Below are 8,109 nucleotides of genomic sequence, written 5' to 3'. Positions count from 1 at the left end.
TATCATATGCCTTCACTGCTAGGAGCACACACTCTGTGGACCCCATGGAATAGAAGATAGACATTTGTATAATACAATCTGTGAAAGGGAGTCTATCCAGCCAACATATCCATCTTCAGGCTTCAGGCTGTATTTGGCTTGAAGGTCGGTTTTCACCGGAGACTCATCCCTGTCTGCGCAAGAATTTGTCTGTCCTCTGTCACTATCACTCTAAGCCTACAACTCCTCATTTGTAAAATGACAGTAATGTCTGTTACAGAGTTCTCTCAAACTAATGCTTGAGGGTAGGGACTGTACCCTATCCAGCATTTGATTTCCAGCACTAGCAGAAGGACAGGCACATTTCCAATGCTGAATAAATAAGATAAAAATTTAATCAACAAAATGAAGACAACCATATGTTACACTGTCCGTCATCATTAATTAATTTTTTAAAAAATTTAAATAGCATATGTAGGATACCTTGCATATGCTTTGTATTCCTTTAAATGGTGCTGAAAAAGAAATGTCTGGTCCCAATTTAAAAGTAATTCAATAAGACTCTCTGGCGATTAGACTTCAAAATCAGTACATTTTTTTAGTTTGCCAGATGATTCTAATTAGAAGCCGGATTGGCAATCACTAATCAAACTGTCTGTTATTTAAGGCTTTTCCACACTATGGAACCACGGCATATGTTACACTCCCTGCATTGTCACATTTCATCTTCTCTAATGAAATGTCTCACCCTCTAGGGAGTCTTCCAAAACTGCCCCAAAGTAATTGAAGCCTTCCTCTCTGCTGTCCTTGCCACTTTCCCATACTATAGCGCTTAGTTATTATATTGTAATCATTTGAGACCTTCTCAAAGTTTCCCAACGGCGGGAAACATGGCTCTGTGTTTTAGAGAGAGAGACAGAGACAGAGAGATGCCCAATGCCCAATAAAATAAAAATACTAGGAAGTTAATAAATGAACATATGGAAGAAAAAAGTAAAAGGATAATAAAAATTCAGTCCAAGAAACACATTTAACACATAGAATAAAAGAGAATGGGAGAGTAACATCAGCAGGATGGCCAACTGGAAGTGCCTAATTATCATTTCTACCACAGAAAAGGACCAAGACAATGAACAAACAACTACATTTCAACAAGAATGATTAAAAGAATGTGCTGGAGTACATCGAGGAAGTGGTAGAAACTTTATAAAACACAGAAACTCAGGCTGACTACATAGAAAAGGGAACAAAGCACCCTGCCTCTGCTACCTCATCTGCCCATATGGGATCAGCTGGAAACCAGGAGGGACTTCTCTGCCGAGAAAAGGTAAGCAGGAAGCCTCCAGCAACTCCCATTACCACCACTGCAGTCTTTGCTATGAGAGAACCCTGCAGTCCTCATGGAGCCTGAACCCAGTTTAAGGGAGCTGCCTGGAATTCAATTCTACTCCAGCAAAGAAGCCCATGTTGTGCCCCACCCCACCCACCCTCGTGTCCCAAGTGGCCACTGCACTTGCCATCTTGAAATGGAAGCCATTGCCTCTGGGGGTCAGTAGCCGCTGCACCTCTCCATTTCTGAGTCTCCACCATCATTGCACCATGCTCACACATGGTAGTACACCATTCATCAGCTGGGCTCACCAACCCCTGGAAACAGGCTGCCTAGGAGACACTCCATCTTCCCCATTTCAGTGACTACTGCATTCCACTCCTGACTACTTAGAGCCTTGGCATCCCATCCCCAGGAAAGCAGTGCCTGAGCCAGCAGAGTTGCCATGACTCCCCAGCATGTAAACCACCCTGGTGCCCCTCTGCTGGGGAAGCCACATCTAACGTGGTGAAGCAGCTCTGCAGCCTTGGTGCCCAAGCCAACCTGGTGCCTCAGGCCCAGAAAACTAGAGCTATGACCCAGGAAAGCAGCTGCAATTGCAGTGCCCAAGCCCACACAGTAACCTGCCTCTTGGGAACCAGGCTTCCCAGCCTAGTAGAGAAGCTACACTCAAGCCGGCAGAGCAGTCATGCCTCCTCAGCACCTGCACCAGCCTGGTACCTCGACCCAAGAGGACTGGATCTTTGGCTCAGGGAAGCAACTTTAACCCTGTACCTGAGCCCATGCTGCACCCTGCTCCTTAGGGACCAGGCACTCCAGCATGGCTAAGAAACCACACCCAAGCCAGCAGAGTAGTCATGCCTCCTCAGCACCCTGAATCAGCCCAATGCCTCAGCCTCAGGGGAATGGAGCTTTAGCCCAGAGAAACAGCTGCAAACTTGGTGCATGAGCCCAGCCCCCCAGGGAAACATAACTTTGGCTGATCTGTATGACCCCCACCTTAGTGCTGAACAAACACACTGCCCCACCTCAATGGGTCTGGACCAGCCCTCTAAAGTCTGTGCTGCTAAAGTGCACCATCTCCCTAGAGAATAAAGACAACATTGCACTGCTCCTCATCCATGAAGCTAAAGCCACACAACTCCTTGCTGCCAATAAATGGGCTCTTGTTGCTACTGTATTCAGCCCCACAGAGCCTGACCCTTGCTGTGTCACACCATTACAGGATCCACAGAGGGTACTATGCAGTACCCTCTCTCAGTGTGCAAGTTGCCACTGTGGCCTCTTGTCTCCAGAATTCAAGTTACAGATGTGCCCTGCCCCCCAGAATGTGAGCCTCTGGAACACACCTTCATCCCTGGAACCATGCCAGCCCTACATTCTGATCCCCAGAATCAGAGTCACATCTATATCCCTGCCCCATGAAACCAAACTACTGGGAAGTGTCTCATAGTCACAGTCCTTGGCTTGATGGGAAAGCTGCAGCCACCCATGCCTCAGAGAGTAAACCTGCACCCATGTCACAGGTTCCACAGTAGTTCAACAAGATACAATCCACAGCCCAATTCACAGCCACTGCAACCGCCTGTGTAGTGAAACACAGCCTTGTTGTGGCTTCCAGTGGCCAATGTCAGATAACACACCAAGAGAGATCTCCTAAGTTAAGTCTCCCCACTGTGAAGAAAATGAAAACACGAAGATCTGTAAAGCCTTTGCCACCAAGAACCCTGACATTCTACCTTGCCACCACTGCTGCCAGTTTCCTGCAGCCTAGGTCACTAAGGTACCTACAGTCATCACTGTCATTGATCATAGCTGAAAAAACCTCATGGAGACTAAAGTACTGTGCCCACCCAGACCCACAGTCTACCCAAATGACAGTCAACACACTCTATCCAATTGACAGAGTAAGACCCATCTTCAAGGGAAAGTCTTTTCCTATGAAAGCTACTGCATAAAATTAAAAGGCAACTGTTTCATCAGATACACAGAGATCAATACAGGGGGACAAGAAACAGGAAAAAAAAAAAAAAAGAAGGAAACATGACACCACCAAAGGAAAATAATATTTCTCCAGTGGCTGACCTCAAAAGAAATGGAAATTTATAAGCTGCCTAAAAAGAAATTCAAAACAATTTTCTTAAGGAAACTCAGTGAGCTCAAGAGAACACGGAAGACAAGTCAATCAGGAAAACAGTTTGTGATCTAAGTGAGAAATTCAACAAAGATATCAATTAAAAAAAAAAGAACCAAACAGAAATCCAGAAGCCGAAGAAGTCAATGAATAAAATAAAAAATTTAATTTAGAGCTTCAACAGCAGACTAGATGAAGCTGAAGAAATAATTTCTGAACCTGAAGACAGGTCTTTTGAAATAATCCAGTTGGGGAAGGGGAGGAAGAATGAATAAACATGAAAAAAATCCTATTTATGGGACTATGAAGTGCCATTAAGCAAACAAATATTTCATTGTGAGAAGAAATTGAGAAAGGCACAGAAAAGTTATTTAACAAAATAATTGCTGAAAACTGAGTTTTGGTAGAGATATACATATTCAGATCTGTAATATACGTATGCAATTCAATAAATGTGATACCTCATATGAACAGAATGAAGGACAAAACACTGTGGTTATGTTAATTGATGCCAAAAAAATCATTCGATAAAATTTTACATTCCTTAATGATAAAATCTCTTCTCAAAAGAATCATATACAACAGATCCACAGCTAGTATTATACCAAATGAGGACAAACTGAAAGCTTTCCCTGTAAGGTCTGAAACAAGATAAAGATGCCCACTTTCACCAATTTCATTTAACATGGTATAGAAGTCCTATCCAGAGCAATTAGACATGGGAAACAAACAAAGAGCAACAAAATAGGAAAGGAATAAGTCAAAGTTTCTTTCTTAGCAGATGATATAATCTTATATTTAGAAAAACCTAAAGACGTTATCAAGAAATTCTTACAACTGATAAACAAATTCAGTAAAGGTTCAGAATACAAAATTAACATGAAAAAAATCAGTAAAATTTCCAATGCCAGCAGTGAAAAATCTGAGAAATAAATTAAGAAAGCAATCCTATTTACAATAGCTGCAAAATACATAAAATATATAGGGATAAACTTAATCAAAGAAGTAAAATAGCTCTATAATGAAAACTATAAAACATTGATAGAAGAAATTGAAGAGGACACACACAAAAAAAGAAAAATATTTCATGTTCATGGATTGGAAGAATTGATATTGTTAAAATCTTCATACTATACAAAATCATCTACAGATGCAATTCCTATCAAAATACCAATGTCATTCCTCAAAGAAATAGAAGAAACAATCCTAAGATTCACATGGAACTGCAAAAGAACTAGAATAATCAAAGCAACCCTGAGCAAAAGAACAAAGTCAGAGGCATCACTCTACCTGATTTCAAATTATCTTACAAAGTTATAGTAACCAAAACAGCATGGTACTGGCATAAAAACAGACATGTAGACCAATGGAACAGAATAGAGAACCCATAAATCACACATTTACAGTCAACTCATTTTATCTGAATAGACATTTCTCAAAAGATATACACATGGCCAACAGGTGTATGAAAAAATGCTCAACTTCACTAATCATCAGGGAAATGCAAATTAAAGACACAATAAAAAATTATTCCAGTTAAAATGGCTATCATCAAAAGACAAAAACAATACATGCTGTCAAGGATGCAGAGAATGGGGATCTCTTGTATACTGTTTGGGAATGTAAAGTAGTACAGCCACTATGGAAAACAGTCTGAAGGCTCCTCAAACAAATAAAAATAGAGCTAAAATAAAGCTTCTATATGATTCAGCAATTCCATACCTGGATATATATTCAGGTATATATCCAAAACAAAGGAAATCAACATACTGAAAAAAAATCTGCACTCTCACGTTTATTGCAGTACCAATCACAATAGCCAAGATATTGACTCAACCTTCGTGTTCATTGATAAATGAATGGATAAGAAACTGTGGTATACACTGGCCCCACAGAAATACAAACAACCATCACAGAATATTATGAACACTTTCTGCACACAAACTAGAAAATCTAGAAGAAATGGATACATTCCTAGACACATACACCCTCTGAAGACTGAACCAGGAAGAAATTGAATCCCTGAACAGACCAATAATAAGCTCTGAAATTGAGTCAGAAATAGCCTACCAACCATTAAAAAAAGCCCAGGACCAAACAGACTTAGAGCTGAATTCTACAAGATGTACAAAGAATAGCTGGTACCATTCCTGCTGAAACCATTCCAAAAAATTGAGAAGGATGGACACCTCCGTAACTCATTCTAAGAGGCCAGCATCATCCTGATAGCAAAACCTGGCAGATTCACAACAAAAAAAGAAAATTCCAGGTCAATAACCTTGATGAACATCAGTGTAAACATCATCAACAAAATACTTGCATATCAAATCCAGCAGCACATCAAAAAGCTTACCCACCACGATCAAGTAGGCTTTATCCCTAGGAAGCAAGGTTGATTCAACACATGCAAATAAATAAATGTGATTCATCACATAAATGAATTCAACACCCCTTCACATTAAAAACTCTCAATAAACTAGGTATTGAAGGAATATACCTCAAAATAATAAGAGCTGTCTGTGACAAACCCACAGCCAACATTACACTGGATGAGCAAAAGCTGGAAGCATTCCCCTTGAAAACCAGCACAATACAAGTATGCCCTCTCTCACCACTCCTATTCAACACAGTACTGGAAATCCTGGCCAGGGCAATCAGGCAAGAGAAAGAAATAAAGGGCATCCAAATAGGAAAAGAGGAAGTCAAACTGAGAGGTGAAGCTGGCTGGGCTTCTGGGTTGGGTGGGGACTTGGAGAACTTTTGTGTCTAGCTAAAGGTTTGTAAATGCACCAATCGGCACTCTGTAAAAATGCACCAATCAGTGCTCTGTGTCTAGCTAAAGGTTTGTAAATGCACCAATCAGCACTCTGTAAAATGAACCAATCAGTGCTCTGTAAAATGGACCAATCAGCAGGACGTGGGCAGGGCCAAATAAGGGAATAAAAGCTGGCCTCCCAAACCATCAGCAGCAACCTGCTCAGGTCTCCTTCCACATGGGAGCTTTGTTCTTTCTCTCTTCATAGTAAATCTTGCTGTTGCTCTCTCTTTGGGTCTGCGCTACTTTTATGAGCTGTAACACTCATGCAAAGGTCTGTGGCTTCACTCCTGAAGTCAGCAAGACCATGAACCCACCAGAAGGAAGAAACTTCAGACATATCTGAACATCAGAAGGAACAAACTCCGGACACACCATCTTTAAGAACTGTAACATTCACAAGGGTCCAGAAGGAAGAAACTCCGGACACATCTGAACGTCAAAAGGAACAAACTCCAGACACACTATCTTTAAGAACTGTAACACTCACCACGAGGGTCCAGAAGGAAGAAACTCTGGACACATCTGAACATCGGAAGGAACAAACTCCGGACACACCGTCATTAAGAACTGTAACTTACCGCAAGGGTCCGCAACTTCATTCTTGAAGTCAGCGAGACGGAGAACCCACCGGAAGTAACCAATTCTGGACACAAAACTATCCCTGTTTGGAAACATGATTCTATATCTAGAAAACCCCATAGTCTCAACCCAAAAGATTCTTAAGCTGACAAACAACTTCAGCAAAGTCTCAAGATATAAAATCAATGTGCAAATATCACTAACATTCGTACACACCAATTCCAGTCAAACCAAAGCCAAATCAGGACTCAATCCCATTCAAAATTGCCACAAAAAGAATAAAATACCTAAGAATACATCTAACCAGGAAGGTGAAAGATCTCTACAAGAAGAATTACAAAACGCTGCTCAAAGAAATCAGAGAAGACACAAATCGGAAAACATTCCATGTTCATGAATAGGAATAATCAATATCATAAAATGGCCATATTTCCCAAAGTAATTTATAGATCAATGCTATTCCTGTTAAACTACCATTGAGATTCTTCACAGAACTTAAAAAAAAAAAAAAAAACTACTTTAAAATTCATATGGAATCATAAAAGAGCCCAAATAGCCAAGGCAATCCTAAGCAAAAAGAACAAAGCTGAAGGCATTGTGCTACCTGACTTCAGACTATACTACAGGACTACAGCAACCAAAACAGCATGGTAAGGGTACAAAAACAGACCTATAGACCAATGCAACAGAATAGAGAACCCGGAAATGAGGCTGCACACCTATAGCTATCTGATCTTCAACAAACCTGACAAATACAAGCAATGGGGAAAAGATTCACTATTCAATAAATGGTGTTGGGATAACTGGCAAGCCATGTGTGGAAGATTGAAACTGGACCCCTTTCTTATATCATATATAAAAATTAACTCAAGAAGGATTAGAGACTTAAATGTAAAGCACAAAATTGTAAAAACTCTGGAAGACAACCTAGGCCATACTATGCAGGACACAGGCACAGGTAAAGATTTCATTACAAAGATGCCAAAAGCAATTGTAACACAAGGAAAAATTGACAAATGGGATCTAATTAAACTAAAGAGCTACTGCACAGTAAAAAAAAAAAAATTATATATATAAACATTTATAATTTTTATTTTTTTTTCTGAGGTGATTTCCAAGTGAAGCACTGAGAGTGCAACCTGGTTTCTTCTTAGGCATTATAGTAAAATGTGAGGAGAAAAAGATAAATTGAAGAAAGAACTGTTAGGCAAAAAGGATGATTTGGGAAATTCTGTCCATCAAGATTGGAAAAGATGGTAAAACTTGGAG

The sequence above is a fragment of the Rhinopithecus bieti genome, unplaced genomic scaffold (assembly GCF_001698545.2).
Source record: "Rhinopithecus bieti isolate Rb0 unplaced genomic scaffold, ASM169854v2 scaffold_12088, whole genome shotgun sequence".
In the NCBI taxonomy this organism is placed as follows: domain Eukaryota; kingdom Metazoa; phylum Chordata; class Mammalia; order Primates; family Cercopithecidae; genus Rhinopithecus; species Rhinopithecus bieti.
Note: the sequence above shows the minus strand (reverse complement) of the source record.